Source organism: Anser brachyrhynchus, assembly GCF_964034855.1.
Source record: "Anser brachyrhynchus genome assembly, chromosome: 22".
NCBI classification, from domain to species: domain Eukaryota; kingdom Metazoa; phylum Chordata; class Aves; order Anseriformes; family Anatidae; genus Anser; species Anser brachyrhynchus.
This window is the reverse complement of record NC_137715.1, coordinates 4,143,865-4,156,560: the sequence shown is the minus strand read 5'-3', so window position 1 is coordinate 4,156,560 and position 12,696 is coordinate 4,143,865. Positions and strand designations below refer to the sequence as shown.

At 44.1% G+C, this 12,696-nt stretch overlaps 1 long non-coding RNA gene across 1 annotated transcript; it reads right to left on the bottom strand.

The window, feature by feature from the left end:
• Nucleotides 1-3,140: 3,140 nt before the first annotated feature.
• LOC308181782 lies at nucleotides 3,141-12,578 on the bottom strand. The gene is made up of 2 exons (XR_013941584.1): nucleotides 11,046-12,578; nucleotides 3,141-7,592 (listed from the first exon to the last, which is right to left on the bottom strand). It is a non-coding gene; the product is annotated as an uncharacterized lncRNA (long non-coding RNA).
• Nucleotides 12,579-12,696: the final 118 nt, after the last annotated feature.

The following is a 12,696-nucleotide window of genomic DNA, read 5'->3' as shown; positions in this document are numbered from 1 at the left end:
TTTAGCCCGGGAAGTTCAGCCCATGCTCTCTTCTCATGAGATACCCCAGCCGTGCTCACTTGCGTCCTCTGTTACACATTAACCACTCACTCTAAGATGCTGATTTGTTTTAACTTCTGTGCAGGTAAAAGCAAGTGCCCAGTGTCATTTTGCCAAATTGCCAACTTTCCACTCCCAGTGCAGCCCATGAGGAAGAGGTGGCATACAGCAGTCCTGCTGCATGCACCAGGGATTACATCCAAAAACACAATTATCTTCTCACCCTCAGCTTATTTTTTTTATTTATTTTTATACTTTTAGGACTTGCTTATGAAAGAATAATTAACTTGAAGAGGAAGGTATTTTTGCCCCAATTCCAGTTTGTAACGAACCATTCTCCATCTTTTTTTCCATGCTTTGCAGTGCCTACGCCATAACTAATAATATATTATTTTGCAGCTGTGGTTCAATTCTGCATCTCTTTTCATCTTATCACACAGGCATTTTTAAGGAAAAGGATCTAGGCTTTCTAGGAAATTTCTCTTGCTGGTAGTCCTTAGGAAATGGATCCAATTGCCCTTCCACAGGGACAGAATTTCTGATCATTCACCATTATTGCATTGTTACTGCACTTTTAGGACAATAACAAGTGAACAAGATAAATGTATTGATAAAACAACAGTGAAATCACTGAGTTATAAGCATGTCCTTTGGATTTTCCTGTTGGAACCCAGGGCACAAATCTCAGCCTCTGGATTCAGCTCCCTTCCCACACCCATTGATTTCTAGGTAGTGCTGAGCACCGTGCCGTGGGCGCTGGTGCTGTACTGCTTCTGACGAATCCCTCAAGGCTGGGAGATCAACCAGCACCTCTCCAGCAGTGCATTTTCTAAGAAACCCAGAAGCACAATCTCTAACACAAGCCCCATGCAATCTTTGCAACGTGCTGCATAAAAATGAAGGGGTCTTCAACAGGGAAAGCCCCTTCAGATGCCTCTGATGCGCACCTGAGCTCAAGACACATTTGAATGGTTGGCTGGAGCACAAGGGCTCAGACGGGTTCAACAAGGACATTTCTTGCAAGCCTGGTAGCCCTCAGCATCAAATATTGCCTCATTCACTACGTTGCCAAAATTTAAATAAAACTTAAATATTTTTCATGTATCCTTATAAAAAAAAACTTTAACTCTGCTGCTGAGCATCCCATGGCTCCTATTTAGGAAGCAATGGGAGGATGTGGCCCATTCCTTCTCCTCTACTCTTCCTGCAGCGTAACGGGATCAGAGTCCCCCGTGACTTCCCCAGTGGTGTCTGCTCCGATGTCTCACTGACACAGAATGACCTCATTTGTTATGGCTGGTAAGAACCGAGAGAAATGAAACCCAGGGCCTGTAATTAATTGGGGTCAGGTTGAGATGATTTATGATCCAAGGAATGTGCTCACTCTTGACACTATCATACAAACAACAGTATCAACCAGGCCTTGGAATCAAATTCAAGTTGGGATTTCCAGAAAATGAGAGAGAGCATGGCAAGTCCTGAAGGAGGAGGCAGAATGGGGGCAGATGAGGCCGTGTTTGATCTGCGGGGCCAGGCACCTTCCCTTCCTAGCCTGTCAATCAGCAAACTCAAGTCCTGGCAACATCTCTGAATCGCGATAAATCAGGAGTGGGCCCACGCCAGGAAAATTTCATCTGTCTGGAATCTGACAGGAAAAAAGAGGCTTGGAAGTTTCAGAGGAAGGTGGGATTTGGGCTGGTTACAGTGCCTCTGTTTGTGTTCCCTCAGCTGGCTCACGTTAGCAAGGCAGGCTCGCAGAGACGTTGTGTCAAACGGTTTTTCCATCACTCGAGAACCTTGAGCTTGATCCCGAGCCGGCTGCGCACCGCGACCCATGACCCCGCGCAGCAGGAGCCTCCGGCAGGTTCCCCCGCACCTTCTGCTCCACGTCCTAAACCAACAGCTTTGTTTTCTCTGCAGGCTGGAGAAAAGGATTACAAAAGAGGCGCTCTATTTGCGAGCCCGAGGCACTTTAACACTTCGGAAGTTAAATATAACATGAAAATAAATGGATTCAATTTGATTCTGATTTCCTTTCAAGAAGGGTATCACTGGTGTTTTCCTTCCTAGTTATACATCCTCGTCTCTCTTCTTGCTACCTTTATGTCCCATTCTTAACTGCACACAATGCAGCCAGCCATGAGCCCAGCGCCACCAGTGACTGACCACAAACCGGAGCCTGGCAGAGACCCTTTTGCCCTCTGACACCAAGAGGTGCTTCAACAGACTTGGAAAACCCAGCAGGGAGCCCGAGCCTTACAGCCACTCCTACAAACGCCTTATTCCAGGCAATTGTCCCTGGAGCAGCTACCGTGACAAAGCACAGCCATTTGTACGTGCCAGAGGGACAAGGTCGGGGTTGGGAACAGTCGGGGATGCCGTTCGCATGGCTCCATCTGCTGCTCAGGATTCCCCCAGACTTCAGTGCAAGTCATAACCTTTTGTGCTCCTCGTATTGGCCTGGAAACGTGTGGGATATTGACTCTGCAGCCACTGGGAATCAATATTCCATGTTCTGCCTTTTAGAAAAACCTGGAGGGGAAGCAGTCGTCTCCTGCTAGCATGCTGCTGCTCAGACCCAAGCACAGTACACATCTTGAAGACTTAGTTTTGTTCCTTCTTCATTGCTTTGCTTTAGTTGTTGTTTTTTTTTTTTTAAATCTGTTTTTGTTGTTGGCACTCAGATGAAAGCCTATGCAACAACCCATAGGGAGCAAAAGCACTAACAAAGATTGAAAGCTTCGGACAAAACTTCCCTCCTCTTTCAAGAACACATCTTATTCCTGATGGCTGGGAGGTGTCGTACTGCAGGTCTTGTACTTATCTTGGGCTTATTTGGCTTTTTGTTAAAGAACTCAAAACCTTACAGAATATGGAACTGAGCATTGATGTTCCTCCAGCTACCATATTGACTGAGATACAGAAGAGCATCTTTTATAGGTTTAATAACTTCATGTTAAATAATATCAGCCTAAGCTCAAAAGATTTGATGGTACCATTCAAAAAGGCAAATTCGCTGTTATTCTAGATACAAAATGCAGAGGAGCACCTTGAACTGGCCAAGAACAGCACCAAGAGAAAAGATAGGGGTCACAGGAGAATACAGGCTGCGTGGAAGACTGGTCTGCTTGAAGATAAGCAACACAGTTGAACTTACTATTTTCAAAATCATATTATTCAATAAAGACATGAAATGGAAGCAGATTCACTCCAGCAAGCCTGCCTTTTTCTGTGCTACCATCTCCCTAGCTACAAAATAGAAAATTCATCAGCACAGAAGTCCTTTCACAAAAAGCTCTTCTCCAAAGATACTAATTCTTTTTTAAGGAGCAAAATCAGCTCTGTTCTGCCAGCATTTACCAAAATAGGCAGAGGAGTGGAAGGAGAAAAAAAAAAACTGCTGCAAGCTCAGAAGCAGTGGTTATAAGAAGTCTCCATAGGACCTCGTGCTTCTGATTGAACCCAGTCATGAACCCAGCCTCAGCTGCTGGCTAAGTGTGAAAAGCATTAACCCTTTCTCCGCCTGTGTCCTAATGGGGACTTGGCACACTATCCCACAGGGGCATGAACCCCAACCACATAAAACTTGTTGGGAAAATGAATCATCACTTTGGAGGGATGCAAAATTCTGTATAAGGGCCGAGAATAACCATACAAAACCCAGCCTGCACTAGCTGAGCTGCAGTGTGCATCGAACTTCATAAAGAGGCGCTTGCTAAAAGCCCAGAAGAGCATGCAATCGAGCCATCTCATTCCCCAGTTGAGGCCCAGAGCATTCCAGTTCCTACACAGGGAGAGCTGGGAATGCCACTTTGTCCTTCTAAACCTCTCTGACTCACTCTTATCTGCAGGACTGTTGGTGGATGCAGCGTGGCAATAAATACATTTGGCAGTGTTCTTGGCTACCTGTAGTTTGACTTCCAACCAAGCAGACCACAATAACATGGGGTATTTATTCAGCTGTGCCTATCTGCGGATCCTGGGGAGAAAGATATGTTCTGGCCCCATTAATCACTTCACTCTTTGCTGGAGTAAACAGAAGGAGCCACAGGGGGTTGTCTTTGCTCAGGAGGAGCTGCAGTGCATGGGGTTTGCTGGAAGGGACTCCCTCGCTAGAAGAGCATGAAGGTCCCTTGCTGGAAGATGAGCTGGAATAACTAGTGTCTAACCTTCTTACAGATGAGAAATGGAGCTAAAAATAGGAATGAGCAATGGCCCAAGCAACTCCTTTCTGTCCTTCCCAACACATCAAGCAGCATCTTGCTTAGCACACCACGTGCTGTACCCAGGGTGTGGGACTGGCAATGCTTCTTAGCACGCAGTCATTAGAGAAAGCGTGGTTCAGCTCCCACTGCTCCTGCAGGATTTGTACCAGAGGAGGAAGGACATACCCGGGCTGCAAGAGCTTCTGGATCCAGGGGCTTGTGGATATTTGCATTCCCTGCTCTAAAATATATACCTTTGTCTATGAGGCACAAAGCAGTGCCCTTTTTCACCAAGGCCTCTGACACAGATGAGGACATTGCGGACACTTGGGTTTTCACAGCCCAAGCATGCTGCAGCATCGCTTTTCAGACACAGATGCTGCAAGACAGGAGAGCCACGAGCCTCTGAGCCTCACCTCTGCTGTGCTGAACATCTGAGACCTGCCAGCATGGGCATGGTCAAGGCAGCTTCATGAGCAGGTGAGCTGACAGCATTTCCTGAGCACCACCAGCCCCAGCCCCATTTTAGGTGGAAGCCTCTCGAAGACAAAAAATATACACTTTTATCCTTTGTTTAAGCCTGCAAAAAGATTGAACACCACCGCCGGGCAGATTGAGGCTGAATTAAAACAGCTTTAGAAAAATGAATAAAAGGTATTTCATAATGCAAATTATAATTGTATACATTGAGATTTTTCAGTGCCAGCCAGGCTAGTATGTGGTTCATGCTTCCTTACACCATACCCCATCAGGGCTTCATTCAGAAAACATGTAGTGCTGTAAAGGGATGACTCACTTCTTCCCCTCACTAAGCACCAAGGTCTCTCTGGCAAGCAAGAAGCTTGGCCAAGCACCAGGACTAAACAGTTTATAAAGAAAACAAGGTAAAATCTGATAAAGTAGGAGCCTCTTTCAAACTTTCAGGATCTGGAGTTTTAATATCGCTCTTACTGCAGGCAGAAAAAAGTCTCGACTCCTGCAGCTCTGACATTCCAGTCCCAAGGCAGCTTCTTTAGAAAATACATTTCCTCACATTGTAATTCTACGGATTTTCTTACTGCTTTTTAAAAGGGTATGCAGAGGTTAAACATGTTTTTCACCCAGTCTCCTGGTGTTTACAAGTCTTTTTTTTCCTCCTTTCTGCTTACATGTAATAAAAAAGTCAGAGGCACCAAGTGAAGAGAAGAACAAAAGGGATGAGTGTCCGGGGGGCAGATGTGCTATAGCACTTCCAATACTTTTTTAAATTGAAATTGTGAAAACGGATCTGACTGATACTTCTGCTTCCACATGAATCTTCTCTCTTCCCTACCACGTGATTCATGTGCAAGAATCAAGTCTGTAAGAACCGATCACACTACAGCTCTGGATAGCTAATTTTCCCTTATGCCCAACTTATTTTGCAACAGTGACTTTGTTTTCAGCTTTACGTAGTAAATGGGGACAGCGCATGATCTAGCGCTTTTGGCAAAGTACTTTGCAAGTTCATTGAGCCCAATTAAACTTAGCTGGAAGTTTAATGCACAGCAAAACCTGAAAGATTAGATTTTCAGGAGGTCTACGCTAATGACTTCTTTCAAGATACTTTCTCTCCTTTTTATTTTTTGTGTGATTTAATTATGTTCCCATGTCTGTTGGATCTCTGTTTAGTTTCTGACATAACAGAGCAATTTCCTGAGAAGGGGCAGTAGCAAGGCAGAGATTCTGCTTTTTGTCTTCTGGCCGTAATGATCAATCACTACTGTCTAAAGCTAGACAAAGGAGAGCTCCTTTGGGGACCAAAAGAAGACCCCAATGAGAAATCAAATTAATGTTATTGTCACTTTCTGGGGGGTGGTTTATTTTGAATTTTGGTGCCAAAAGACCCTTTACTTCATAATGCTCTTCTGGGTCTGCCAAAATCACCTTCCATACCGCCCCAGGTGCGGGATGCTGTGCTGATTGCTGGGCTCCTGCCAGCTCCCCAGCTTGAAGCAGCTGGCTGATAATTCCAGGTACGCTGCGGAGGGACTCTTTGGCACGGGGAGAAACAAGTCCAAAGCCGGGCAAGATGAGCCCGTCACTGGACCAGGGCTCCCCATTATCACCACCCACACTGTTGGGTTGTCAACTCCCCAGCTGAAGCCTGAAAACCCGACTGAGTGCCCTGGTGTTTCCGCTGCATCCCTTCTCCAGCTGACAGGCATCGCTTTGCAGAAGCGGGCGCTGGGCTGTCTGTATTGCCCTCTGCTGGGCTGCAGCAGGACGGATGGCTCTCCTCTGGCACGGCAGGGTTTGGAGGGTTAAAAGTCTGCTGCAAGTTTTGTGGCTTCTTTCCAAAAGGTTTCAGTTAACACCAAAGGTCTCCTGATAGCTCCCTCGCTTTAATAGATTTTTCCCATTGACTTCTCACTTTATAGACTATCATTTCCTTTTCTGCAGGGGAGCTATTTTCTGGGTCACTGATCCAACCAACTTAAAAGGGATTTCATTGATTAGGTTTTATTGGTGGTTACTTCAACCATAATGGGGTAAGTTGCTCGTACCTGCTAACAGCTGCGTGTCTTGCTTTGGTACCCCAGCTCCGTACAGCGACGAGTGAAGTCTGGGCTCCTCTCCTGCCTTCATTGAGTGCTCAGTAATTACTAGCACCTTCTTTACCAGCTCAGTTGCTTTTGTCCTCTTTCCCTTCAATACAAGGAGACACCCACATGGCCAAGTGCTGCTGCCAGCCTCCTCCTCGCCGCACGTGTCCCCCTGTTCCAGCAGCTCCGCACATCCCGCGGCCACACCAGCGTCCCCCAGCTCCAGAGCTGCAGCCCAGCCAGCTCCACCCTCAGCAGATGAGCTGCTTCACCCCTTTCAAGACGAAACTGAGTGGGGTATTCTCAGGCAGAAAGCTGGGTTTAGAAGCCATAACTGAAGAGGAGAGCAAAGAAAAAGGAAAGAGCAGAGCTTGCAGACATGACTGCGCTGGGACTGACCCCTGGTACTCATGCTTCATTCTGCTGCTCCGTCCCATGTGAAAGAAGGGTTGGGAATCTTAGGGTTGTACCTGTTAGAAGCACAGATTGGTAATTAAGGCAGGCATTTGCAGAAATGCCTGACGATGAATGTATAACTTCTTTTTTGACTGAACAACACAGTGACCGTGCTCTAAACTCCTCCAGGCTTTTCCTCAGCACCATTCTTGCAGCTCAGGCTGGGCTGACTCTCTTCCAGCCTCAAATTCATAATGCTTTCAAGAGTGACAGCCGATGTAAATCTTCTACTTGCATGTACCTTTCAGTGCTTTTGGTTTGAGTGATAACATGTAAACATTTAGGGAGAAGTTGCAATGATTTCTGCAGTTAAAACAAGGGTACCAAGCTGCATTATAACAAAACAATTTCTATAATCAGTATTATAACCTTCACTGTAACAGCATTTCCCAAATCTTTCCCTTTTCTGGTCACAATCAGCACTCTGCAAGCATCTATGTAATGATGCATCCCCAGTATCCATGAAGCATACAAATAGCACAGAATTATCTTCAAAGATTTAAAGAGTAAGATCCTTCAGAGTGGCAATAGAGGTAATTTGCTACTTGCAGGTTCTAGCTAAGTTCCCTTTCTTCCAATACAGCTGCTTTCCAGGCCAGAAACTGTGTTTCTCTTTGGGCTAAACAAAGTGCAACGGGCTCATGGAAGAGGACACATATCTCCAGAAATTTTGTGAGAGAAGCTGAACAGCCTGGGAGGGTTTGCCAATTCATGAGCACCTTCTGGAAGGCAGGATGCTGCTGACGGAGCTAATAGTGCTGCTCAGCTCCACTGCCAGTGCTGGTAGAGCAACCTCTAGGCTTCTCCCATTTGGGGGATTCAATTCTACAGCAATGCAGGAAGCCTGAATGTTTCAAAGAGGAGTGGCTAAATGGGATCTTACAACATCTGGCCTTGGAAGCTGAAGAGGAGGACAGGGAAGTTCTCTGCTTCATCTCTCCCCCCAGGATATAAGGAGGAGGAATCAAGGGTAGCAGGCTGCTGCTCACCCCCATTTCCCTAGAAGACATTCCCCTTTCTCTGCACTTAATCTCCATACATCCTGAGCACAAATTCCTCTATTTGCTGTCACAACCGCCCTGGTACATTACAGCAAGATGACAATCAATTAACTGCTCACTCTATCACAATAAAGAAGCCACCCAACCTTATATAACTCTTTTTAATTGTTTTCTTACATTATAAGATTTTGCTAAACTTATTCTGCCATAAGTTATATCATTTAATTTCTCAAAGTGCTAATAATTTAATTGCTTCCTTCCTGCAGACAAAGTGCCTTAGCTGTCTTCTCTCATTCAGAACATTATAAAAAGTAGCTGGCATGAATACTTAAAAGGGGCATTCTGATCACAAAACCCTATAGAAAACTGCTGTCACCAAAGTCTGTTGTGTTCCAAACAGCACCCAAAGAGCAAAAACCTGCCCAGATGCTTTCTTGCACACTGGGACTACAATGACTACAGAAAGTCACCCATAAAGGCATGGTAAGACTCATAAGCAAACCTCTATGGGCTAGTGGAAGTCTCCTGCTGCGTTGCTCCTATATAATATCTTGAAATTAAAATGTGAAATTCAAAATAACTCGTTCCCATAGAGCTTCTTGCAGGTTGCAGAAAGACTGAACAAAAGTCATCCTTGTAATTTAAATATTCATGCTTGAGAAAGAACTTGCTAGCAAGAAAACACACTGTGCATTTTAAACCCTGATCAATAACCTGTGTCTGCCAATTTTGTTCATCCTGTTTCTAGGAATATGGACCAATTGTGCCAGATCAGCTTCTGGGCTTCCTTGGGCACAGCCTTTCTTTCACTTCGTCTCAAGATGAGTTATGATGGGGTCACTGCCAAACATCCGTCTTTGAAATCAGATGACATTGTTCCTTTTATTCATTCGAGCTAGTTTTGATGCTACAGCTTGCAAAATAAAAGGATGAGGAGCAGACTGTGACTTAGCTGACAATGCTCCTGATCTGTGGACATAATGTCAGGCAACTATCAGATAACATTCTTAAAACAAAGTTATGCTGATGGAGGGAGACTCACTCTAACAAAGAGCCTTACCACTTTTTTTTTTCATCTTAGTTTGCCAAAAATAGCAGTTCAAGGATATAAACAGCCATTCCCATTACTAAAATAGATCAAGAACAGCAATAGCACCCCAAAATGCCCATTGATGAATGCATTAGGAAGTGTATTGCAGAGCAGCCTGCACGTTACAGATTCAAAGCTCTCCAGCTCCATTTCGGTACAGATGTGGTCAGATGGCTAGCTGCTGAGCCCCACACTTCTAATGGTCCCTTCCTGACTATGTGGATTTGGTAAACCCCTATTAGGATTCTTGCCTGAGTCACTCTGTCAGCCTGGGAGGAAGATTGCAAGTACTCCAAGGCAAATATCTTTGCCCACATATTCTGCAGCTCCATAGGCAAAAGCTTCCATAGCCTGAAGAGTGTTACCAAGAAGCTGCTGCAGGGAGAGTAGAATGCAAGGGAGCTGTGACAGGCTGCAAGGGCTCAACCCCCAAGCCTTTCTTGTCAAGGCACAGACCACGACCATACATGCTACAGGAGAAAAGTAGGCTAGCCAGCAAAGCAGACAAGGTATTTCCCCCTGGTAAAAGAAACAACACACAGAACCCCACATTACAATGCCTTTTGGACTCTCCATTAAAGCACAAGCAGAGTGAATCCCTCTAGGAATGCTCTGTAACTGATGCTCCCTCCAGTTAGCTGCCCCTCACTGCTTCTCTGCAGTGTAAGAAGCCAGCTTGGTGTTCCTGCCACCCACCTGACAGCAAGAGGCAGAAGCAGGGGCTGAGCATAGCTCAGGGAACATGCTCCTTCTCTCCAGGCTCTTTCCTGAGCACTGTCATTCATGAGGCTAAGTTAGAATTGCACACAAATATTTAGCAAGTGTTTCCTGTGTCAGGATTTCTGTATTTTCTCAGGTATTACAAAAGCTCACTAGAGAAAGGTGGCTAACATCAACAGGCAATGAGTGGACTCAGCACCTTATTCACAGTCCTCCTGCCCAGGGAACAATAGGCTATTGGAGAGTGGCTGGGCTGATTTCACTCCTGATGGGAAGAAACCTGAGCTCTTCATCCAGCTGTTTCTTTATTTATTTTTTTATAAAGGTACAAGTCTGTTCATGCTCTTTTCTACAGCACAGAGTTTTGTTTTGTTTTTTTTTTTTCTCTCATTTTGCAATTTACCATGTTCTAAGATGTATTACTTGTTTCTGTTGGTGTCAGGATCTATGATTGGGAACTTTATGTTGCACTAACCATAGCTGGTGTGGACCACAGGGAATGTATCTGAAACTCAGGAATGGGTTTTCTCAAGCCTATACAATAGATGGAAATAGTTAAATCATGGGGATTGACACAGAAGGATTAAACCCAGCACCTAGTTAGCACTTAAAGAAAGAAAAAGCTGTAAGTCCAGGGACGAAACATCCCAGGCAGCATGAATTACGTTGCTAGAGTAAATCTATTGCTAGTACTTAGCAAGAAAGAGACAGCTTCCCTCTGGTTTGTATATCACTTCTGAACTCTTCACACACTCCACCACACAAAGAGAAAACTTCAGAAGGTAATTAATGATCCTGAGTGCTAGTTTTTGAACCTATAAACAGTAATTCCAGAGCCCTATTCCCCCTTTTGATCAGTTAACATCTGAAAGCAAACATATAACGTATATATGCAACAAACACATAAGAACGAGAGAGAAATCATCAAGCAAGGAAACTACACAATCTGGTACCTATAACTTCCACTCACCTCTTGCTTATTCTGAGTGCTTCCCAGTGTGAAGTCAGCAGTCTTTTTAGGAAGCCACACCTTTCTCTCCTGTTGCTTATAAACCCTGCATCCTCTATGCTACTAATCAATAACATTTTTATTATTTTAATAACGTGAAAACAAAAGGATGGATCTACTGAGGAGAGTACAGAGCAGAGAAACCAGTAGGTGGACAGGTGAGCAGATTTAAAGCATGACTTGACCCCAAAGCCATTGTTGTCATCATGGCTAAATGAGAGACTGGCCTTGCTCATGATGAGGAGCTTCAGGTTCATGTTGACCTCACTTAACTCACCATCAGGACCAGCTGTACCAGGATAACGACAGCCCCATTCTAGTACTACACCTCTTGTATTGTTGATCAATGTTTTTTTTGATTGTTTGTTGGATGGTTGGTTGGTTGGGGTTTGTTGTTGTGGTGTTGTGTTTTTGTTTTTTGTTTGTTTGTTTTTTCCTTTTAAGGTGGGGTACTATGTGCATCTATGAGCTCTCAGTTAACAAGGGCTGAACTGAGACAGAAATTTTATGTATTCTAAGGTGAAAGGCTGAGTCTGCTTGATACGGCATTGTTAGATCCTTAGATTATCTGACATTAACGGAGTCAAGTTCCAGTGTGTCTATACAGCCTCTTGTTCTAAGTGTGTCTCTGCACTTGACAGCAATAAAGAACGCTGGAAAGGTTGTTTTCATGTTACAGAGACAGGGGGGTGAAAAGAACCATGCTGGGACATAAAGCCTCTCCTACAGCAGCATTTCTGTCGCTGCCTGTTGAATGGGAAATTAGAACATCATAAAGTAAACAAATATTACAGTAGAAAATTCCATCCGCTTCAAAGCACAGCCATATGTTGAAATCAGACCTGAAATAACAAAGGTTCCATTATCTGTTAACCAGGAAATGCAGCAGAAATAGGCAAGAGTCAAACTGTTCTTTTGCAATGATCTGTATAGGAAAAAGTACAAAGCATGAGTATCTGATGACTTTGCAGAACACTTAAAGTGTAAATTGCCTAACAACAATCTAACTGGGAGAAATATTCTCTTGTGGCTCTCCAATTAAATTAAATTAAAATTAACAGCCTGAATAGGTTGTTACAAAATATATAAACAGAAACAAAGTCAATAAAACTCAAAAGTCAAAAGATTAACTCGTATGCTTTAGTGGCCTTCTCAGGTCAGAGTAAGTTAAATTTCCAGTGCTGTATTTAACCACATATTTGCAATGTGTGGGGATGTGGGAGCAGTTAACACATTTTCATTCTGCTCCAATGAACAGGGTAAAACAACATTTTGGTCAGGTTCCCTGACAGAGTGGGTTCCTGGTAACAGCAGAACTGCATCTTGGTAGCAGAAAGATTAAGATATGTGTTGACTAGATGCTTAAATGTACTGTTTTCTGTAACAGATACTCCTTTCATCACAGGCACATCAGTATAGGTTAACCGTAGAGAAAACTTGTCAAAAATGCAGTTTTCATTAAGCGTTAGGGATAACTTGGGCCTCTTGCCCCTTTAACATTTGCAAGAGTCAAACTGTTTTCGTTAGCTAAGGCTTTAGTTATTTTAACTCCAGATAGATGAGTGAGATTTTTCCAAATCTTGTCGAAACTTGAAGAAATTCCTGAACAGAA